Genomic DNA, 25,066 nt, shown 5'->3' with positions numbered 1-25,066 from the left:
TTAGCACACCAGATTGGATGGGATGCAATGTAGAAGCCAACCAATCTCGACTAATAACATCAACACGAAAGGCTTAACTTGCAACCGTTAGTCAACCCTCAGATAAGGGCTTAATGTCACCGTGGTGAGATATAAAAAATTTCATAAATTTTCTTTCATGGGAATATTTTTGATCATTCTGTTTAGTGGTAACAAGTAATATAAAATAAATTACTGTGGACCTGCTGTGGGAGCAGGCTTGAGGGACAGTTGGGAAAAAGAGGACAGTGGTGAAGGGAAAGTGACAGTGGTGGCTTGAAATAAATCATCATGAACAACTTTGTAAACCGTGGTGTTTATATATATAATGGGAGGTAGAAAACAAAACTGTAGATAAGTGCTCGCTTTGTTGTTAAGGATTCTGGAATACAAATTCAAATGACTCAGCATTCATTAAGCAGTACTGCCTGCAGTGTCATGCTAATCTGTAGGGAAAAGAATAAGATTAACATGCAAACTCCTTACCCTGATCTAGAAGTTAGTTTTGTGCACTAGCCCCAGAGAACTGAGGCCATGACTTCATAGAATGGGCTCCTTTAGTCTCCTCTTTGACCAATAAGAGTTTATAATCTTCATAACATGAAATGTGGTCCAGGCCAGAGGGGAAATTACGTGGCCTCTGAGATACTTTTCAGTGTTAAATTCTTGGGATTCCACAAATAAGACTTACATAGATACACACATTAAAAACATTAAGTGGAATCCCTGGTTCCTCCTTTCTTCTCTCAATGTTTAGATTAAAAATTTACCTAAATATTGAGATATGTGTGAGAGAAAGGAGCAGCTGAGGGGAGGGAGAAATATTTGCAGTTGATTCCCACCCAGAGTGAGGTTTCGGTGTTTGCAAAGAAAGGAAAAGAAAAGAAGAGAAAAGAAAAGAAAAGAATACCAAATGATCCATGATCCTGTCACTACCTTATGTCTCCTGGACCAGCAGATATAATTAGAAAATGCCATTTTATGTATTATTTTCCATGAGCTCAGCATCGTTCTCCTATACAGGGATAAAAGAGCAAGGAAGAAATGTCTGAAAAGGAGCAAGTGCAGAAGCAAAGGTCAGAAGTTGAATGAAGGATGCATCCTGGTCACCAAGGGAATTGTTCCACACCTTTTTCAGCAATTAATTTTCGCTTTTGGCAACTGTTTTCCATTTAATGAAGCTTCTTCTCCAAACACTGCGTCAAAGTCAGAAGGCTTTGGTGGTGGGTACAGTGAAACTTTGATACAGAGAGCTGTGAAGATAGACACCGGAAGTCCTATAGAATTATAAACCAATGATAAATCAATAACAAGTTTAAAAACACTGAAAACAACTCATAAGAAACTTATCAGATTGTGGGAAAGTACAGTTTGTACAGAGAACTACATTTAAATTGGTTAGTTATACAACAGCATTTTTCAGAGGCACTTCTGGAAAGTGGAAGATAATACGTTAAGGATTTACACCGATATACTCCAATTTCTGACTGACCTTGCTAACAGTTAAAAGGAACCTCTTGATCATTCCAAAATCACTTCTCTCATTAAGTCATTCTCTGAAATATCTATTCCATGCCTCCTTTGGTTTGAAATTTTATCCCGGGTCCTATCTCTATACAGCTGCTCAGTGGAGGATCTTGCTTTAGGTTTCAGAGAAGTTCACAGGAGCCCACAGACTATCTTGGATACCTACACCACCAAAAACCACTTTGCTTCGTGTCCATTTTCTCCTCCTCCCCTGCCGTTACAGTGTAGAAACGGGACCACCTGGTTTCAAAGGTTTACTTGATGAAACTACTTTGGTATCTTTCTGTCTTCCCCTTGTTGGGTTGCTCATTTCCTTCTGATTTTTCAGCCTTTTCCTCCAGATCTCTCCTTCCTAATTGCATTCACATGTTCTATTTTCTCCAATTAAAAAAAAAAGAAAGAAAATCAATCCTTAAATTTTGAAACTCCTTTCAACAATAGTCCTTTCCCCTAGACAGAACATACTTTCTCTCTCCCAAAATATTAAAGATATATCCCAGAGCCACATCCACGTGTCTCATGCACTCTGCTGCTGAGTTCTATCATGGATCTTTAAAAGTCTCTTCCCACCATTCACTTCTTGTGCACTGCAATCTGACTTTTCCCACAGCCACTCTCTTTCTCTTGCTCACGCTGATGATCTCAGTGTTATTAAATTCAAAGGACCCTTTATAGTTCTGTCTCTTCTTATTCTCCCCTTGAAAAACAAGGTATCCTCCTTTCTCTGTTTCTTCCCCATTCATTTGAGGCACTGTCTTCTTCCCTGTGTATTTTACAAATTACATTCTTAATAGTCCTCAATCCACTCTACTTTTTAATCTTCACTATTTCTCTAATGACTTTACCCATTCCTCTAGCTCAAGATATTTTTTCCCTGCGTGCCAGAATATTCAAGTCAGAGAACCAAGTGGTTATTCATGTGGCATTATCTCACCTCCACCTCATTCATGCTGTCTCTCCTCCAGCTTGGTAATTGTCACCCAATTTCCCTCTGCTGCATACATGGAGCTGACAGTTTTCTTTTTCCTTATCTCAAATATTCAATTATCAAGTCCTGTTCATTTTGCCTCTGAAAGATATATGCTGCCTCTCTGTGCTTCTCCAGAACTCCTAGCTCCCCATGGGAAAAGTCCCTAGTGACTCTCCTTGCATCTCTCTGGCTTTCCTTTGTCTTGTCAGAGCCAGACTAAATTTACTAAGTTCAGATCTGGGTTTTTCCCTTCAAAGCTTGACATGTTCCAGAGAACTTTCACTTATCTTAAAATAAGGTACAGATTTCTTCCCAGGACCAATTTGATCCTATTTTTCCCTATCAACTTATCTTACTTTTTGATTGAATCACCATGAATTACAAGTTACAAAGTCATTCATGATTAAGTTTCAGGATTACAATATTCCAACACCAATCCCTCTACCAGTGTCCACTTCCTACCACCAGTGTCCCTAGTTTTCTCCAAGCGCCAGCTTATCTCTATGAAGCCAATTTTTTCTTTTTCTTTTTCCTATCATGCAGGGTGGCTATTACTGATAGAGTATCATGCATATCACTTTACTGCTTTTCAGTACCCAGCCCTACTCCAGAGTGACCACTTCCCTCTATCATTGTTGTAATGGTTCCTTCCCTGAGCTCTCCCCACCCAAGACCCCACTCCATCCCACCCCTCACAATAGCAAACTTTCTACTAAGGACCAATTCTCCTGCTCTTCATTTCTATTGCGTTTGGACTTTATTTGCCTAGCATATGAGTGAGATCATTCTGACCCTCTCCCTATGACTCATTTCATTCAACATGATACTCCCCAGATCCATCTATGCATCAGCAAATTATACAAAGCTCATCATTTTTTATGGTCAAGTAGTATTGTAGCTTCTTTATCTAGTCATGTGTTCTTGGGCACTTTGGTTATTTCCAGATATTGGCTGTTGTGAAAAAGAGCTGCAATGAACATAGGGGTTAAAAGTTTTCTTGTGCAGTATGCTTTGGGGCCCGTGGAGTATATCACCAGAACGGAGTTTCTGAGTCATAAGGAAGCCCAATTGTTAATTGTTTTGAGGAATATTTGTATTGTCTTCAAAAAAGGGTGGATTAGGGGAGAAAGGGACTCTCCTTCACTGCTGGTGGGAATGCCGACTGGTTCAGCCCTTTTGGAAAACAATATGGACGATTCTCAAAAAATTAGAGATTGAGGTCCCAGTTGACCCAGCAATACCACTCCTGGGAATATATCCCGGAGAGGCAAAAAGGTATAGTAGAAAGGATATCTGCATATCTATGTTCATTGCAGCACTGTTTACAATAGCCAAAATTTGGGGGAAAAAAATGGAGTGCCCAAAAACAGATGACTGGTTAAAGAAACTTTGGTACATCTACACTATGGAATACTATGCAGCTGTTAGAAAAGATGAAGTCATGAAACTTGCATATAAGTGGATCAACATGGAAAGTATCATGTTAAGTAAAATGAGTCAGAAATAGAGAGATAGACATAGAAAGATTGCACTCATCTGTGCAATATAAAGTAAAAGAATGGAACACTAACACCCAAGAATAATAGAGATAAGAACCAGGAGATCTGCCCCACAGCTTGGAAACTGGCCTCACATGCTGGGAGAAAAGGCAGCAGAGATAGAGAAGGGAAACCTAGTAGAGAATGTTGGGAGGACCCACTCGGGTTGAAAGCTATGTACCAAAAGCAGACTATAGACCAAATATGACGGCCACTCAATACCTCTACTGCAAACTACAACATCCAACAGGAGAACAAAAGGGAATGCCTTGCTGCAGAGGCAGGATGGAGTGGTAGGGGTTGAGATGGGTGTGGTGTGAGGGATACTGGAAACATTGGTGGAGGAGAATGGGCACTGGTGGAGGGATGTAAACCAAATGCAAACATAAAAATTCATAAGTTTGTAACTGTACCTAACGGTGATTTGCTAATAAAAAAATTTTTTAAAAGGGTGGATTAGTCGACATTCCTACAAGCAGTGAATGAGGGTCCCTTTTTTCCTCACATTCTCACCAACACTAGTTATTGCTCTTTTCAATAAGTTTCAGTCTCTGTGGTGTGAGATAATATCTCATCATTATTTTGATTTGCATTTCCCTGATTATTAGTTATATAGAACATTTTTTCATATGCCTTTTGGCTATTTGTCTTTCTTCTTTGAGAAAGTTTATTTTAAACTCTTCTCCCCATTTTTTCATGGGCTTGGAATTCTTTTTCTCATAAAGTTCTACCAGTGCTTTATATATTTTGATATCCTCCCTTTATTGGATGAGTGAATTATTATTAACCATTTCTCCCAGTTAATAATTCCTCCCAGTCTGTGGGCTATCTTTGTATTCTGCCATCTTTGCCAGTGAGGTACAGAAGCTTCTTAGTTTAATTTAGTCCCACTTGTTTATCTTTGCTTTCACTTGCCTATTCAGTGGTGTTTCATCCTTCAAGATGCCTCTAGCTTCAATGCCATGGACAGTTCTGCCTATGTTTACCTCTGTGTGCCTTATGGATTCTGGTCTGATATTGAGACCTTTAATCTGTTTTAATTTGACTTTTGTGCATGGTGTCAGAAAGAAACCTGAGCTCACTTTTTGCACATGGCTGACAGTTTTCCCACCACAGCTTATTAAGGTGCTTTTTTCTTACATGCTTACCTCACCCATTCACCCTTCAACTCTCAGAAGCTGAATCAGTTCCTACCTAACCATGGTCTACTTTATCCCTGAAATTCTCTCCCCATCTCACTCCTTCCCGGTCTCCTGCCTTAGGGTTCAGATTAAATGTCTCTTTCTCTGGAAAATTGTCTAATCTTCCATGTCTATTCTATCAGTTACACTCTAAAATTGTATTTTCCAGTATCAGAAAGTTAGTACAGGGGATAAGCACTTACCTGGTCTGTGGCCAACCTATGTTTGATCCCAGTACCACATGGTCCCCCCTAAGCACTGCCAGGAGTGACCCCTGAACACAGAGCTATGAATAACACTTTTTTTTACTACTGTTTGTGGCCCAAAACTCCAAAATAAATAAACAGCATTGTAGTATCATAACTGAATATTTTGTTTGATATCTCTTCCAACCAAACTATATTCATCCTTGAACTTTCATCAGCTGGCATATTTCCTAATATGTAGTAGGCTGAAAGTTTTTGTTAAAAAAAGAATGATGAAGTCTCTCTTTTCAAAAATATTTTGTTTACTTTTTTACTTTAATTAAACACAATTGTATACAAAGTTGTTCATAATACAGTTGTCATAGGTTTCTGATATTTCAGCACCAATTCCTGCACCTGAGTGACCCTCCATCCACCATTGTCCCATTTTCCCAAACACCCTGCAAACCTGCCCCCTTAGCAGACACACAATAATTTGTTTTATATTGCTTATAACAACCAAATGGCTAGGGGAATTATTAAAAATACTTTAAATAGAAATATTATAAGAAGTCAGTTGAGTATGACTATTTAAGTGGATTGCATGGAAGAGCCAGGCAAGCTCCCCATGGCATAATCGATATGCCAAATACAGTAACAATAACAGGTCTCATTACCCTAACCCTGAAAGAGCCTCCAGTTGTTGGGAAAAATGAGAAAAGAGAGGCTGCTAAAATCTCAGGGCTGGGATGAATGGAGACGTTACTGGTGCCCGCTTGAGCAAATTGATGAACAGTGAAATGAGAGTGATACAGTGATACAGTGATACTTTAAATTAAAAATAGCGAAAATTATTATATCTCACCATGAACTAAATCTCTGAGGAGATGCAAATCAAGAAGCTGAAATTCATGAACACTCCAGTCCCCACAGCCGAAAACTTTGGAGCACCTTTGCGGGGCGGGTGGGGGGTAGGGAGGTGTGGGCAGGCCAAATCTCTGCCCTGCTGGAGCCCCTGGAAGCCACACTCACACCCCACTGTTGTCGCCACACCAACAGCTTAACTCTACACCTTCACTTAGAATCTCCGCAGACTTATCCCAGTCCTATAGGTCCTGAAGTTTCTGAAACCCCAGAGTCCACAGTACTCAATCAAATATTTTCTTTTAATTCTCTAAAATTAAATTGGTTTCCTGGCAGGAGCAATAGTACAGCAGGTAAGACACTTGCCTTGCACACAGCTGATCCGGGTTCGATCCCAGCGTCTCATATGGTCCCCTGAGCCCCCATCAGTAGTGATTCCCGAGTGCAGAGCTCAGGCAGTGTACACCTGAGCACTGCCAGGTGTGGCCCCAAAACAAACAAAAAATATTACTTTCCAGGGGCTGCAGTTATAGTACAGCTTGACTTGATGCAGCACCCCTGCGTCCAATCCTCCAACACCCTGAGCCCTGCTAGAAGTGATACCTAAAAGCCATTAGCACTTCTGAGTATGACTCAAAAACCAAAACTAAAAATCTACTTTTCAGTCACTCCATTTGCCTTACAGAAGTTTTCATTTGTAAGGAAAAGGCTGGAAAGCAGAAGCACTTCAGATTTGTTTTGTTCTAGTCCTAATTCATTCTTATGTTCTCTGCCCTTTTTCTAAAGTGCAAAGATAATAAGAGGATAGCCAATAATATGAGTGTGATTTAAAAACCTTTATTGTGTGGCATTAATCTCATCATGAATATTGAAGGGCTTTATATCTACTTGGTTTGATAGTTGGCATCTAACAAGAGTTGGGAATATGTCTCAGTATTGACTCTTCCTTATATGGGTGTCCTCCATGAGTTCTGTTGACCCAATTTTTCTTTTCACAAATGTGGTACAGATTGACAGTTATACGTTCAATGCTTTAATTTTAATTTTGACTTCATGTTCAGCTTCAAGTTCTATTTAAAATGTGTTTTAGTTGTAAGTAGCTGGGAATATATCTCAATAAACCATATGTCTCTCCCTGCTTGTATTATAATATTACAATATAAAAAATTATGCTTCTCATTATCCTGGTATTATGGAACTAGTAATTCCCCAAATAAACAGATGTGTAGATATATTTTCCTTATTAAGAGTCTTCAGTAAGTATGTTTTTTTCATATACCTATAACCTTTTGCGTTACTTCCTCTGCATTTACTGATATACATGTAAGTATAAAGCAGTATGGTCAGAATTAATCAATCGTCATCAAACAAAACAAAGATAATCAATCGTATTACATGGAATTAAAACCTAACATCCCTCTCTAGAATTGTGGCTTTGGTCAATAATAAAGTGGCTAAACAGGAAAATATGAATACACAATTGATAATATGTAGTCAAGGAGTCATTCATTCTTTTCATTTGTTCATCTAGCTTAATTTATGAACCACCAACTCCCTGGTAGAGCCAGGAGGAAGCTCAACTGGATGAGCTTTTTACATTTACATGCTGAGGCCCTTTGTTCAGTCCCTGACACTTCCTGGTCCTCAGACTCTTCCAGCTATTACCCAAAAACCCAGTCCTCAAAACAGAATGCTACTTCCAACTCTGTGACACTGGTTTTTTAAAATTCAGTTTTTGGAATAAAAAAAAAAAAAACTGAAAAGTTTTTTCTCTTTTTTTTTGTTTTTCACTTTAAATGTTTGAACCTCACCCAGCAATACTCTTAGCTTTGTGCTCAGGAATCACTCCTGGTGGGGCTCAGGGGACCATATGGAATGCTGGGGATTGAACTCAAGTTGGCTACGGGCAAGTCAAATGCTCTATTATCCTTGCACTATTGTTCTAGCCCCTTGCTTCTTTTCTTCCTTCCTTCCTTCCTTCCTTCCTTCCTTCCTTCCTTCCTTCCTTCCTTCCTTCCTTCCTTCCTTCCTTCCTTCCTTCCCGTTTTTTTGTTACCACCATATTTGGCATGAATTAAGTGTAATACCAATGTATAGTTAGAACAAATAAATAACTAGCTGTTGAGAAATAATGTCAAAGAAAAGTAACTCAAATCTGTTTGGAGGCTGGAGCAATAGCACAGTGGATAGAGCATCTGCCTCTCATGTGGCCAACCCAGGTTCAATTCCTTTGCCCCTCTCAGAGAGCCCAGCAAGCTACCGAGAGTATCACACTTGCACGGCAGATCTTGGCAAGCTACCTGTGGCGTATTCGATATGCCAAAAACAGTAACAACAAGTCTCACAATGGAGACGTTACTGGTGCCCACTCGAGAAAACTGATGAGCAACTGGATTACAGTGAATTTACAGTACCGTACAGTGAAGGATGGGCTGGAGTGATAGTAGAGTGAGTAGGGCATTTCCCTTGTATGCAGCCGACCCGGGTTCAATTCCTCCACCCCTCTTGGAGAGCCCGGAAAGCTACCGAGAGTATCTTGCTCGCACAGCAGAGCCTGGCATACTCGATATGGCAAAAACAGTAACAACAAGTCTCACATGGAGATGTTACTGGTGCCCTCTTGAGCAAATCGATGCGCAACGGGATGACAGTGACAGTAACAGTGAAGGATTCATTATCTGTCCAAGGCAAGGTCAGACTTAAATGAAGGTTCAAACTTCTATTTGAGAGTGTGCCCACATTCACATATGTATTTTCACCCCATCATCTCTCATGCCCAAAGTACTCGAACATGAGGCAACCATTTCATGATATAATTAAAGAGACTAAGTGCAGAGTTAAAATCTTGTTCACAATTTCCATTTGGGTGTAAGAGACCAAGATCTGAGTCTCCCGTAAATAGACTGTGATACCAGGATGAAGATTGTTCCTGTGTGACATGGACTTCTAGAGGCTGACGTCAGCTTCACAGAATATCTGGGGATATAAATGCCGGTGGAAACACCTGCTCAAGTACTTGTGCACACTGAGGACTGGAGATTTTGTAGCATAATGAGCTCTGTTGCCTTCTTTCAGACTACACTTGGTGCTGCCATGATAAGTTTCACTGACTCGGGAGATCTCTTCCCTCACCAGCGTCGTATTTGCCATACCTGAGGATGCTCAGACGGCTAGGCTGTTATGGATTTGACTGTCCAGATCTGCAAGATCAGACTATTTTGATGCACCTTTTTATGTGATAGGTTGAATAGAAAGTGATTTCTAAACCTGCATCAATACCAGGAAGACTGAGAAGCAGCCACATAAATTATATGAAAAGGAAGAAAAATAAATTTTAATAGAAAGAACAGATCTGTGGGCTGGAGTTATGGAACAGTGGGTAGAGTACTTGCCTTGAACATAGCCAAATGGGGTTCAATCCCCAGTATCTTTTATGGTCCCCTGAGCCCCTACCAAGAATGATTCCTGAGTGCAGAGCCAGGAGTACCACCTGAGTACGACCCAAAAACAAAACAAAACCCAAAAAAAAGAACACTAAAAGAAAAGAAACAGATCAGCAAATAGAAATGAAAGTTTATTTTTAGAAATATTTGTTACATTTATGCATGCCACACATCAGGATAAGGATAAAGACATACTCTGGATACCTCAGCCCTACTTGAAAGCAAATGAATGAAAATTGAAGGATCAGTTCAAAACTAAACATGCCAAACGAAAATGAATACAAAAATGTACGTGATAGTGCATACTATTTTAACTCAGTTTATTTTCTATGCTTTTCTGTAGATCCTTGTTGCAATAAAAATACATATTTTTTCCAAAATTTATTCAAATTAGTTGACTTTTATAATATATCAGCCCCTTCCATGTTCACAGCATAAGCTTTAGAGGTCTCTGAAATTACATTCATCAGTGAGCATTTGATCCTGATCAATAAAATAATAATAATCACTAACAGTAAAACCTGGAGTAACAAATAAACTTTCTTTTTAGAGCATTGTCTAGAGTCTATTATTCAGATTGCATGAGAGAGAAAATTCCAATTGCATACTGATCCTTTTAAATTTATGCTAATCTGTTTTCCTTTTAACCAGATTTGTAAATAGGTGATGGAAATAGGACTTGGGCAGGATAAGGAGTGGAAGTGAGGAAAACTGGAAATATTTGAAGCCAAGCATTCTGAAGAAAAGAATTCAAATTATATACTTCCTCTTAGTCTTAGACAACTATGGGCCTTTGACCTGGGCTCTTGTTCAAAATCAATTAAACTTAATGTTCCCTGGCTGTGTTTTCATCTTAGAAGTGACTAAGGAATGCAACACGCTGCATAGCTGTGGTCTCCTGCATTGTCTACCCACACTCCCCCTCAAAAATTAGTGTCCCAGAGCTGCAAGGACAGAACTATTATATCCCTATGTGTTCCCTGCCCTTAGAGGGTCTGGGTTATGGAGTGTGTCCGGAAAAATGACTACCTTCAAGAGATTTTGGTATCTCCCCCCAAACAACTGACCTTTCTCCCATTTCCCAAGAACTACTGGAATACTGGATGTTAACTTCCTTCTCTAGAAGTTGGGAGTTGTAAGTTCAAGAATTTGTGACTGTATGAAGAGAAATGCAAAGAAGACTTATAATGTATCTCATTTGAATTTTTCTTCGGTTTTTGAGATATGTCACCACTGGAGTTGTTGACTGTTCTCATTAAATTCTTGAGCACTTGGATTCTAAGGAGAATCCAAAAATAGCTTTGATTAGAGGCACATTCCACCATCAATTTAAAGATCATTGTGACTGCCTCCGAATATTAAGTTTGTTTCTGCAAAATTTATTAGATAGGAGAGACACAAGCTGGGCTTGTGTCAATTATTGTGCTGCACTTAAAAAAATTAGGTCTAAATCTATGCAGATGGATGCTGAGAGCTCTACATACACTACCTTAGTTATGTTATCAGTATTCCTGTTTCACAGCTATGATGATTAAAGAAATGGCATGTGCTCCAGATGCCTAAATTGTTTCTGGTTACATCTTTCTTTTACTGTACTGATTTCTTACAAATAGCAGACATGATCCAGAGAAATTGTTACTGGAAATGAGTTGTAGAGAAGCATGTCATATGTGTACCACTGCTTGATTGTTTCACAAGATGAATGAAAAGACACTGTGTCAGAATATGAGTCGATATGCACCCAAAAAGAAGGGAGATATGACTAGTGAAATAGTTTTGTGGTAGTGCAACTAAAGGAAATCGACTTCTGTTTAAAAAAAAAAAAAGCAGTGTCGATTTTTCCAATTACAAAATAACTAACAGAGGAAAACAACTCACTCTTATGTTGTCCCAGATCTACTAAAGAAACTTTCCTCTCTGTCTAATTAAAATAAATTGATAATAAGTTGGATGCCTTATCCCTGAGACAGGCACTTTTGCACTGGGAAAAGGAAACATTTAGAACAAAATTACTGTGAAAGAGATTTTGAAATTGGGCCTTGTCACTAGGGGGCACTTAGGGATATAGAATCAGCATTGCTGAAAGTGCTTTCCGAAATAAAGCACTCACTGACATATGTCTTTTCGAGGGAGAGGAAAGGACCTGTTTATAGACATCAGAATCCAGGACATCTGCTGATGGACCAGTTTGAAGTGCCAGGTTGCTGAGGGAAGGTGCTTGAACAGCGGGCAGTTTGGAGGTTTGGAGTGTAACCCTCTCTCCGGCCTTTCATCAGTGGCAGCCCAGAATGATGGAGATAAAGGGGGCAAAGAATAATAATACAAAAGAAAGAACCGGAGAGACAAAGACGTTCATCATTCTGTCAGTCCCGGCCCTGGCTTTTCCCTTTTCTCATTGGCTCCTCCTGGCTTCATCTTCTCTGCGCGCACCCGTGCTGCCCCCTGCTGTCGCTGGGCGACGCCTCTGCGTGTCCACAGGCTTCCCTTTCATTTTCCCTCCCATCTTCCCCAGCTGTGTTTCCTCACTCCGTGGTTCTTTGTTTTCATTAGCTGTGAGATTGAATTCTGGATTTGGCTGATTTCCTGTTTTGTAGGGTTGGCTTTGGGGGCGATTGGGTTTTGTGTTTTGTTACTGTCAGACACTCGCATCCCTGTTTCCTTAAGAAGTAGATAAAATGTGTTTTCAGGAACCATTTGATCTAAACTTGATGGTAATACAACAACTTGTTCTCTGAAGGCAGAGAAAAGAGTTTCTCACGCTGACCAAATAAATGAGGACAAAAATAGCAGCAGAAACCACTTTCTTACATTATAGTCTCTTCCAGCTTGCAAACAAGCAGAAAAACCTGTTTCCTGGTGCATATACAAGTCTAAAAATCACAAACTGAAATAGTTTGTTCTGTCCTCATGACGGGGAGCAACCTGTTTAAGTGCTTTTCTTTTCCCTATTCACCATTTCCTTTGTCATGGGAATGAGTTGTAAATGACATAAAATCATGAAATGGTGTGTGTAAGGGCTATCCCGTTATCTCAGCCACTCCTTATCACAAATCTGGGAGACCTTCAATTGCCCTATTCCTTAACGTGAAGGGAAAAATCTCTCCCCATATTATGCACCTGATCTGCGGAAATTACCCTGCAGTTATAATTAAGAAAATAATTGCAAGTACAATTTACCCGGTCTATGCCCATCATTTCATCCTGTAAATTAAAAGACTTCACCCACCGACCTAGTTTGAGCTTTGGGCTAACCTCCAGTGAGCGGTAGATCTAGGTCTTCTTGCATAATGACATGGTGGTCTGGGACTGGGAATCATGAATTTGGTTTCTTGTTCCCCTGACTCACCATGTGGTCATGGGAAAGTCTACACACATCGTCAATTTTTCTAGTAGGAAAATCATTAGTCTAATTGTAATGCTGATTACTCTAGAGCTTTGATTTCTATAAGCCACTCTCTTAGTAGCAGTTCTGCCCTCAACCCTTAAGTACACTTTTACACAAACAACAATACTTCAAATATCAGTTTTCAGAGAGCTTTTATTTCAATTTTTTTTCCTTTCTCTACCTATTTGAAATAAGCACAGTGGGTAGGGCGTTTGCCTTACACACGGCCAACCCAGGTTGATTCCTCCGCCCCTCTCGGAGAGCACGGCAAGCTACCGAGAGTATCTTGCCCGCAAGGCAGAGCCTGGCAAGCTACCTGTGCCGTACTCCATATGCCAAAAACAGTAACAAGTCTCACAATGGAGACGTTACTGGTGCTCACTCGAGCAAATCGATGAGCAGTGGATGACAGTGACAGTGATACAGTGATAAGATGCTCAACTAGTTAGTCAGCCACATGCTTGATCACAATAAACACATAAATTAATTTATTTTTCAAAGATATTTAGTCAAAGATATTTCTTTTTCTACACTTTTGCTATTTGACTTCTCCCACTTAACACTATTCCACTTACCTAACTTAATATTTCATATATTTATTTACACAGTCACTAATATTATGTGATTCCTTAGTTCTTGTTCTAGAGAGTTTAATCAACTGCTCCTCTAAACACTGTCATTTATTACATTTTTATATTGTATCCATTTTCTGGCTCATAGAAATGCCAAATTGCATATAACTCAGTTTTTGTAGTAGTATTTCATAAACAGACTAACCCAATGTAGGAGTCTTTAATATACTGTTATGTGTACAACAACAACAACTAAGATTTCTTCAGCAGAACAGTTAATTCATTGTGGACCCTTCTTCTGAAGATTTGAGGGATAGTTTTTCACTGTCAAAGAAATAAAAGATTATTGACATTTAGTGGATGGAAACCAATGATGCTAGACCAACTTGAATTCACAGGTCAGTTCTGCCCAGCAAAGAATTAGTTCTAGTTGCAAAATGACTTTCAAAAATCTTGTGGGATCTCAGTTTTTTTAAAAAATGAGATCCCAAATAACACATTCAGTTCACTTGATCACTCCCCAGTCCCTCTATACTTCCCCCTTTACTTGGCATTCTCAGTTTTGTAATCCAAGACCAAGGATTTGTCACCACTTGCTACCTTCCATTCCATTGGCTTATTTCACTAAACACCACAGTTTAGTGAAATCATCCCATGTTTGACTTTCTTCCTCTGACTTACTTCATTTATCATAATATCCTCCAGTTCCTTTTCTTTTTTGAGCGGGGAGCAGCACACCCAGATGTGTCCAGGGCTTATTCACAGTTGACTCTGCTTTCGGGAGTCAATTCTGTTGGGACTCAGGGAGCCATATGGGAAAATGCCAGGGATTGAATCTGAGTCAGCATGTGAAAGGTACCCACTGTAGCCCCAATTCCCTCCAGTTCTATCCATGTTGCAGTAAATTGTATGATTTCATCTTTTCTTATGGCTGAGTAGTATTCTGTTTTGTACGAATAACACTACTTCTTTATCTATTCATCTTTCATTGGAAAATTGGATTTTTTTAATAACCTGTATATTTTCAGTGAATTTAATGACAGGTTTTTAGCATCTATGCATTTTGTTTTAGTAACTGTGCATTTTATTCCAAGATAGTTATATATATAGGCTCCAATCATTGGGAAAAATTAATAAGGAGAGGTTGCTAAAATCTCAGGGCTGAGAGGAATGGAGACATTACTGGTGCTCAAGAACAATGGGATGACAGTGATACAGTGATACAGATATATTAGATAGCTCTTGATGCATAATAAAAACCATCCTAAAACTTGATAGCCCCAAACAATCACCATTTACTTAGCCCAAATATACTGAGTTGGCAATTCTGTCTGAAATTCCACATGGTTCTACAGACACCTGGGAAGGTCAAGTTGAAGATTTTGCTGAGTTAACTTGACTTTCTCACATCGGCAGGGCCTCGTGTGAGATAACCCTACTGCCTTGGTTCCACTTCATGCATTTCTTCTCTTCTAGCAGGCTCGCTTGGATATGCTCACATAACAGAGGAAGGGTCTCTGCCATCCTAGCCTAGACTATTCATACCCTGGTCAGCTGAGTGCTGCACAACAGAACGGGCTTTAAAGCCATTCTTCTGTACCGTGATTCCCTATAGGTGGACTTCTTCACCACTATGTCTCCAGCTCAAGTATCATTTGTTCAATAAGTTTATTTTTAAGTAGATGAATTATCATGGATTGTCTGCAACTGAGTTCTCTAGAGGCAAAGCCTGCCTGGTCTAAAACTGAAAAAAACCCTTCATAAGTGATTAGGGGCAATAACTTCTGTCCCTAAACACATTTTTTTCTCTTGCAAGACCTGTCTATGATTGCAGTTTGTTTTTGTTGTTGTTGTTGTTGTTGTTGTTGTTGTTTTGCTGTTGCTGAAGTTGCTGAAGCCCTGAATTACCCATCAAATCCATAATCACATATGAAGAAACTCTGAATTAGCAGATATTGTTAGATGGGTTAGAGACCTGGGGTGGGTGTGAATAGAATGGTCAGCTACACACAACTGGGAACAAAGATTGGAGGTGAGGGTGGGGAAGGGAGTATCTGTAGTGTGATTCTGGCAGGGACAGGCTAAGAGGGTGGGTGGCAGAAGAGAGCTTTCTAAATCTGCTCCAGTCAACAAAGAGAACCGCATCTCTGCATTGGGCAAGCATACTAACCTGAGTTAAATCACTCCACCATCAATCTCTCTTTCTCTTTAATTTTATTGTGCTGTTCTCTTGTATACAGGGTTCTTATTTTTCTTAGTTTAATTGCTGCATTCATTGATGCCACTTAATCATTAGCTCCACATTATTACGTGTTGTTCTCATTCAACATCCAAGTATCCAACTAAATTGATTATATGTATTTTGAATTTAGATTTTAATTTTATCATGAATCCATACATGCTTATATAAAAATAATATCCTACACCTATGATATTTTATAAAATATAATAGTTCTAAAATCCTTAAAAGATAGCTAAATTTTTTCCTTGGTTACAATATAAAAACTAACTTTCTCGAGATAAAGAAAATTATGTTAAGCAGGCAAGATATGTCATGTAGTATAACACTTGCCTAGCAAGAGTGAAGCCCTCAATTCAATTTCCAGCACTTGTGGGTATAGTCCCCATTTTTAAAAAGAAGAAAAAAGAAAGGCAATTATATCCTAAAGTAAAAAGTCTATTATTTCTTTGATGTTTAGTGTCTTCTTTATATAAACTCTTAACATTTTCTCTGTTTAAATTGTATTAAATATTTAATTCGATCTTGTAAAGCACTTAATTGCTTTTGCAACTGTATTTTATGAGATGCATTGAAAGTCAGCTTCAATGATATGGCTTTACAAGTCCTAATATAATGCTTGAACTCAATTTTTCTAAATACATTACATCTTTGATGGCATACATTTACTTTGGAAAATGAATCCGAGGTAAATCCTACTAAAACTGACTTTGAAAATCCACGGTGGAATATTTTGGAAATAATAGTTTAATGTGACTCGATTGAGTAAATGATATTTTTATCTTAGAAAAAGTAATAAGATAGTTTCAATATTATGCTTTTATTTATTACATACTCTGTGACTCTGAACCCTAAATCGACAGCTCTATCTGAAGTGTAAGCAAATACTGGACCATATAAATGTGATATAAGCATTTTCAAAAGCTTGTTGCACAATCTCATTATTGTCATCAGTTATTGCTTTCCTTCCCCAGAGAAGGGTTGTCCATTCTAATTTAATACTTAAGAAGTGATTTTATTATGGTGTCCCAAGTGAGTAGTAGCTCCATTTGTTGTAAATGAAATGCTTACCAGAATGATTTGAGGGGGAGGGAGAAGTGGAGCTGGAGAATATCTAGAACCTGCAACCACCAAGTGAAAAACCCAAAGAAAATAGCCTAGTGAGTGATTTTTGCCCTCTTCTTTTCAGGGAGATACCAGAGCCTTTTACCTGTAAGAGTTAAGCTTTCCCACAGAGCCACATAGCCAGCACCTGATCTCCAACTCTTTGTATTGGTAGACCAACACCTGAGAGTGGACTGTTTGTATATACCCAGATGTTCAAATCAACTGGGTTACACCAGTGGTTTTCAACCTTTCTGTATGATACATGCTCCCCCCCACATAGTGCTATGTTATCTCTGGGCATTTTGAGTCTTCATAGTCAAAGGCTCTTTCCCATTTGATATGAATACAAAAGAAGACCAATGCATAATAAGTAGTCATGACCTGGCTACTAGCTTCCCTCAAAGTGAGCCAAGAGGGAACACCCAAGAGAGAGCCACTGTCCTTTTATAATCTGAAATAGAGTAACAACCCCAACACTTCTGCCTTTTCCTGTTACTAGAAGAGAATCAATCTATCCAACGAACACTCAAGGGGAGGGAATACACAACAGCTCGGTAATAGAAGGAAGGCATCAGTGAGAGTCATCTTCACACTGCTTGGTAGAGAGAGTTGTTATCACCAACAAATGGAGGAGAAATGAAGAAAAGGGACTAAAAGGAGATTAAGATTCTCTCTGGTGCACTGGTGAAGGGATGGGTGTTCGAGCATTGTATAAACTGAGACTTAAGCCTGAAAGCTTTGTAACTTTCCACATGGTGGTTCAATAAAATTAAAAAAAAAAAGATTCTCTCTCTCTCACTCTCGCTCTGTTGCTCTCTCACTCTCTCCCTCTTGTTCTCTCACTGTCACTCTCACTCTGTCTCTCAAGAGTAAGAATTTGACTGATCAAAGTTGTTATAAATTAGAATGCTTTAGTATTATCCTGGGGAAATTGCAAAAGAAAATAAACCCTTTCTAGTATTTTTAAATATATACATATATGTAAAGTTTTTGAAGATTTGTATTATGGGCTGAGCTATGGGGTTGAGTCACGGAGGAGGTAGCCTTCATATATCAAAGTCCTGAGTAGGTACTATACTGCAGAATGTGGCCTGGGTGGGTAGAGGGACTTTAAAGAAACGACTAATTATTAAAATAAAGTCCTTAACATGAACTTTAATCAATAATTATTGGACTAATGTACTTATAATTTTCATACAAAGAGAGACTCCAGATATCACAAATATAAAATAAAGGTCCTTTTAATAACAAAGGGAAAGATAACCATCCACCAACCAAGAAAGAAAAGTTTCTAAATTCTTCTGGATTGGTTTAGCCACCCTGTCTGTAGTATTTCGGTATGAGAGTCTAGCAAAATAAGGCAACTAGTTAGTTTCACCAAAATCAATGTGAACTCTGAATTTACAGTTTCTTATTCACCCCGTAGAAAATATGATAAACACTTATTTGAAGGAATAAATGCCCTGTAGAAAAGGAACATAGACTCAGCCAGTCTGTAAAGAGTGAATGAGCACTGAGCCCTTCCTAAGAAGTGCTCTAGAAAGGATTGGAAAGTCGACAGGACTCTATAGCTCCTTCCCCACTGCTCCTTCTAAATTGTGGGCTCCTTTAATATGCCAGTGACAAGGAACTGGAGTGATAGAACAGTGCCTCGAGCACTTGTTTGCATGCTGACCAGGGCTCAATCCCCACCACTTCATATGGTCTTCAAGCTCCACCAGGAGTGACTCCTGAGCACAGAGCCAGGAGTAAGTCCTGAGCATTGCCAGGTGTGGTCTCAAAACAAACTATTTAAAAGATCTATGTTTGCAATACAGATGCTAAGAGGCTATCATGTTTGGTCCTTTATGCCCAAAAGTAGAGAGAGAGTATGAGTGAAATTGTCGGCCACAGAGGCAGGGGGAGAGGTGGGAGGGTGGAAACATACTGGGAACACTGGTGGTGGAAATGTGCACTGGTGGAGGGATGTTCAATCCTTGTATGACTGAAACTATAAAAAAACAAAAAATTTTAAAAACAGAGATTTAGGCCCAGAGAGATAGAGAGATAGAATAACCGAGCATGAGAACAACCCAGGTTGAATCCCTTCCACCCCATACGGTCCCTGAGCATTGCCAGGAATGATCCCTGAGCACTTGCTTCTGCTAACTACTTCAGGAATTCACATGTTGATTGATACCAGACAGAGCACAGATCCAGGAGTAAGCCCTGAGCTCTGCCTTGTGGCCTGAAAACAAAAACAAAAAATAGAAAAATGTGAAACATGCCAATGACAGCATCCTGTTGTCTTCCCCCAAAAGGATTGCTGGAGTCCTTGGAACTGAATGAATTCACCAAAAAGGAATGGATGAATAAACAGTTGCTTAATGGCATAAATGGAATAGTGTAACCGTTTTATTTGTTGACTGTTACTTGCTGGAAAGGCAACTCCATTTTTTAGATTAACCTGTTAAGTATGCAAATTTTAAGGAACAATAGGAAAGGAGGGGTGGGTTAAGATAAGTTTAGAATTGCTTAATTTATACAGAATTTCATAACCAGAGGGCTCAGGGATGTAGCTCAGAGGTAGAACACTTGCCTTGCATGAGCCTGTGTGGTCCTGAGTTCAGTCTCTAAAACAGTGAAAGGAAAAGCAAACAACAAAAACAAATTTTAAAGAAAAAGAGTAAGATGGGTTTTTTTTTTTTAGCCAGTCATATTTTAGGAAATGATTTTAACTGCAGTACATATATGTGTTTTATGATTTTTCCCTCTCCTTAATTATGTTTGGGCGAAAGACTGAGAAGAGCAACCCCATAATCTTTTCAGAGTTTAGAGGCTCAGAATTTAGCCCCTGGGCTGAAGCCAGACCAAGAAGTGCCTGTGGGCCTTGTTTATTCTGTGTAAGAGTTTGTACTTTATCTTGCAGGCAGCTGTAAGCTACTGAATGACGTTAAGGAGGGAAAATAACATAATAGATTTGCCTTTTTTAAAGGTCACTCTGACTGCTGTGTGGAGGATTGATTGGGAAATGGGGAAGGGAGGGTGGAGACTTGAGAACAGAAGCACAGTTGAAAGAAATGTTGAAACTGAGCAGGAGAAGTTTGGTAAGAGCGTGAACCAGGGGTCTGACAGAATGGAAGGAAAAAGGGACTGGATCCAACAGATATATTTAATAAGTTCACTCAACCCACTACTTTACTGGAAAAAAATAGGGGGCTTATCAGAAATTATTAGAGTTAGGCTTAAGTTTAATAGTAATAATTAAACTGTCAGGCTACTCCTGAATCTTCGAGGTTATGTAATGGAAGCCTTTGTTAACTACAAAGAACTGAACACAAATGATGATGTGGGATAATTACCCACGGAATCATACCTCCAAAGTCCGTATGCCAAAGGCAAGCACTGTGAATTTGCAATGAATTCATGTTTATTGGTGATCAACAGCAGGTTTGCACATGTATCCCTAAACAATGAACTTACTGTTCATTCTCAAGTACTCATTACAATGGAAATTAGTAACACTTGAATGATTGATGCCACTCTCCTGCAAACCAGCCGTAGCAAATACTTGCTTCTGCTAACTACTTCAGGAATTCACATGTTGATTGATACCAGACATGAGTGGCTGTTTTAGGACTTGTGAATGAAATGAAGATGAGCACTTCACCATGGACAACACGTATCATATCTATGTGATTCATGAGAAATTTTCTTTCACAGTTGGCGTATAGGTGTGAAGGACTTGACCTGATTATTCAGGTTTATCTTCGGCCCTGTAAAAAGGAATGTTTTCCTATTTCCTATAGAGAGATACTTTATATTTTCTCTTTTCTCAAAAACAAAAACCTTTTTTAACATGAAATATTTAGTCTATAACCAAGTCTAATTTCCCTATACAGCTCTTAATTTTGGAAGCTGGGGGCGGGTGTGTGGGATTGCAGAATTCCAACTTGCTCTGAGAATATAAAAATGAGAAAGAAAAAAGTAGTCTTCTGTGGCCTTAATTCATTTTTATTAAGAGCACAGGATGGCCTGTGTAAGGATCATGTTGATCTAGGTGACTGTTAATCAGCATTTTGCAGAGAGATCAGAGAAATGAAAGGCAATAGCTATATTTTTAAAAATCTCTTTATTTAAAATTTAACTTTAAAACCACTTTCTACACTGGAATTTAGGACAGAATATTCAGATATGGGTTTTGGCCAGTGGGTTACTACAAAATAATTCTATAGCCTCTTTCATATCACTTTGCTCATTTTTGCCGTTGGTAAAATATTCATTATTAACTGTTATAAATTATAAAATCTTTTTTTCCCAAGAAGTGTAGACTTTCTTCTTTAACAGATTTGGAATGATAGGGCTTCTTGCCATAGGCAACATTACCAATAATTGAATCTGCATGCTGAAGTAGTAAACCCTGGGAGTTTTTTAGAGGAAGAAAACCTCATGTATAAAACAGAGTAAAGGCAGGTTGATAGAGAGGAAAATTTTATTGTGAAATTTCTTGATTACACCATGTGAATGATTGAATAACTAAACAAGATAGCTCAAAATGAACATCAGTTCTGTCAAGATTCCCAGATAAAGAATTCCACTCATCCTGTAGTTTCCTATGTATCTCTAATTTGCACCTTATGTTTGACATAATAATTAGTGTGATTATGATTAGTATTCAGGGGTCAATTTTATCATAAGTTTGGATTACACACTAGTAGGCAACAGAAATACAATGAGAACCTGTTAAACTTCTAGGCAATGAGAATTATAAAATTAGTTCAGACTTTCCACTTACTGTAAAAAACTAAAGCACGCCGAGGGGGCGCGTGCACTCGCGGGCTCTCCGGGCGGCTCTGTCTCACCGCCCGCGTCCGGTGCCCCAGAACCGCTGTGTGTGCTGTTGGTCGAGGGCAGGCAACGGAAGGAAGAAGGAAGAAGGCCAAACTGGTTGCTCGATCCGTTTATTTCATTCTCTCCCTCCGCTTCTCTCCCGCTCTCCTGGATCTCTCCCGGTGGATCTGCCCCGTGGATCTGGCTCGTGGATCTGGCCCCTGGATCTGGCCCCCCAACCCACTCTTACAGCCTAGTTAAATCTCCACAGCATGAGGGGGTTGGGGCATACACATAGGTGTGGTCCCCATCAATAGGGTAAGGTTCCTTTCCCTTAGGGGATGCTTCTCCTAGGACTTAATTCTCTTTCAGCAGGGGGATCCACCCAAGGGCGGAGTCCCATGAATGTGTTTCTCTTCTCCTCAGCCAGCAAACATATAAGAATTCATAATATTAATTATTTTGTATGGACACAATAAGAGATGCATTAAAGCTTATAGAATTGCTCTCCTGGGGCCATCTCAATCTCAGACTACAGTGCTCAGGCCAGATCAGTCTTTCCTATCCCTAGCAGGGTCCCAGTCTCATAATTACTATTGGATCATGACAGCATTTGTCTATGATCAAGCTCTTAACTTATAGTTAAGAATTAGGCACTTTGGCCAGGCCCATCTCGATGCCAGGGTAGCACATAACTCACCGCTTGCCCTGGATCCTTCCTGTCCCACGTCGGGGACCCTACTTTGGGGTGCTAGGAACTGAGGGCAACTGAGGCTTAAGTGGAGAAAGCAGAGGCCCGGGAGGGAATATTCGAGGCCAATTAATTCCCAAGTTATAAAAACATAATATTGTCTTCTTGTGTCTATACAAAACAGACATAGCTTTAAAGTAAGTTATTCAAAAGGCACAAGAAGAGGAGAAAGGCAATATTAACATATAATATAAATTCAGTATCCTAGGAAGGTCTGACCTTGCAAATTAGCAGAGTCGGATTAAGGGAAAGCCGAGGATTAACTCTTTTGGGGAAGAGAGCATGGAGACGTGATTATAGCTAAACAAAGGGATGGGAGAGATTCGGGAACACCTTGATGGGTGAGACTGGGGTAAGCCTAAACTCTGGGTAAAACCGGGACAAGCTACTTGTGGCAAGGAGGGAAAGGGCAAAGTAATGTCATCCTACAACTTACCATGTAAAAAAATTCATTATCTAGAAGAAAGGCAAGTCAAAAACGTTACTGAAATAAAACTTTATATGCCTCTGATAGGAGCTTAGATTGTCATATAGAATAGGCAACTAAAGGTCAGAGGGTAAAGAATACAGAGGTCTCCTTTTGTTTTTTTGTTTTGTTTTTTTTTTTTAAATATGGAACGCTTCACGAATTTGCGTGTCATCCTTGCGCAGGGGCCATGCTAATCTTCTCTGTATCGTTCCAATTTTAGTATATGTGCTGCCGAAGTGAGCACCAGAGGTCTCCTTTTGGAAGTAACACCTAAGCTTTCTTTTTTTTACACCTAGGCTTTCTTGATGGAATATTAACAGTGCTAGGAGAAAGTCTGCAAATATTCTTTTAAAGCTATTAGGCAATATACATTATGTCATTTAAAAGATAGAGGAAGGGGCTAGAGTAATAGCACAGCAGATAGGGCATTCGCCTTGCATGAGGCCGACCCGAGTTCGATTCCCAGCACTCCAAATGGTCCCCCGAGCACCGCCAGAAGTAATTTTTTTTTTTTGCTTTTTGGGTCACACCCAGCGATTCACAGGGGTTACTCCTGGTTCATGCACTCAGGAATTACTGTTGGCAGTGCTCAGGGAACCATATGGGATGCTGGGGATCGAATCAGGGTCGGCCACGTGCAAGGCAAATGCCCTACCTGCTATGCTATCACTCCAGCCCCGCCAGAAGTAATTTCTGAGTGCATGAGCTAAGAGTAACTCCTGAGCATCGCTGGGTGTGACCCAAAAAGTAAATAAATAAATAAATAAATAAATAAATAAATAAATAATAAAAGATAGAGAAAGCCAAAGATAGCTTGTTTTATGATCACATCTGACAGGACTTTAAGACTACTCCTGGCTCGTTGTTCTGCAGTCCCTCTTGGCAGTGCTCCGAGAATCATTTGGATCCAAGAACCTAACTCAGCCTCCTCATGCAAAGCATGTGCACTAATCCTTGGAGATATATCATCAAAACGTAGACTTTCCTATCTTCAATCTTTAGTTTTAAAAGAATTTGAAATACATGAAAATTATATTTAAGAACATCAGTTATTTGTAGTAACAATATTGAAACCAGCCACAGAGAGATTTTTAGGGAACTTACAGTTTGTTCAGCCAAATGATTATAGAATAGACTCAATCATTTTTGCAAAAAAATTTTCCTTATGTGATTTGGTGGTTTAATCAACAAACATTTATTGAGCAAACTACACCAGGAACTGATCTTTGTGTTCACTAAGACTGTCAGGCATGATTCTGATTTGAAGAAACTCATAGTAAATTAGGGAATACAAATGATTCAACTGACGTACTGGAAAAAGAGAGCTGGACTCTGGCAGATGCATGAACATGTTACTAGAGAGGAGATAAAAGCCATATAAATCAAATCAGGTTGTTGGCAAAAGAAAACAATGTAGGACTTACATTTTGAATGACAAGAGAGGTGAAAGGTAGTGAAAACACAAAATTTTTATTTTGCTTTGTGAGGAAGAAAGGCAGATTCTATCATTAGATGCCACTTGATCTAAAACCAACCAATGGGAAAGGGGTTGTATAGAAGAGAAGAATAAGATTGAAGAAATAGTGTTCACAGAGGTTTCTGAGGAAAATGGTACCTGAGGAAGATGATAGGTGATGCTCTCAAGTGCTATCTTTCTCTCTTCTCCTTTACAGTCTTTCTCAAATATTTTATTATGAGCATGTATCTCTTTTATAGTGAAAGAAAAGAAACAAGAGGTTATTAGCAAAAGTTACAGTCTTATATTTTATATGCCAACTCTTCTAGCTTAACTTTTGCATCAAAACAGGCGAGAGGACCAGGAATATGGCTCATTGGTAAAGTTCATGCCTTGTATGCATAGTTTGGATTCACCTCATCCACTGCTGGTGGGAATGCCATCTGTTTCAACATATATGGAAGCAATATGGAGATTTATCATAAAATTAGAATAGAAATTCCATATCATCCAGCAGTACTACTTCTTGGCATTTATCCCCCAAACACTAAG

General features: G+C 39.2%; 1 protein-coding gene and 1 non-coding gene across 6 annotated transcripts in view; one reads left to right on the top strand and one right to left on the bottom strand.

Moving 5' to 3' along the window:
- The window catches only part of CHST9 (carbohydrate sulfotransferase 9), a 298,929-nt gene that overhangs the window by 187,619 nt on the left and 86,244 nt on the right, over nt 1-25,066 (top strand). The window lies entirely within an intron of this gene.
- LOC129402781 (U6 spliceosomal RNA) lies at nt 23,196-23,302 on the bottom strand. Its single transcript, XR_008628824.1, has one exon. It is a non-coding gene; the product is annotated as a U6 spliceosomal RNA (small nuclear RNA).

This window comes from Sorex araneus, chromosome 2 (assembly GCF_027595985.1).
Source record: "Sorex araneus isolate mSorAra2 chromosome 2, mSorAra2.pri, whole genome shotgun sequence".
In the NCBI taxonomy this organism is placed as follows: Eukaryota; Metazoa; Chordata; class Mammalia; order Eulipotyphla; family Soricidae; genus Sorex; species Sorex araneus.
The sequence above is the reverse complement of the archived record's forward strand: the minus strand, read 5'-3'. Positions and strand labels throughout refer to the sequence as shown.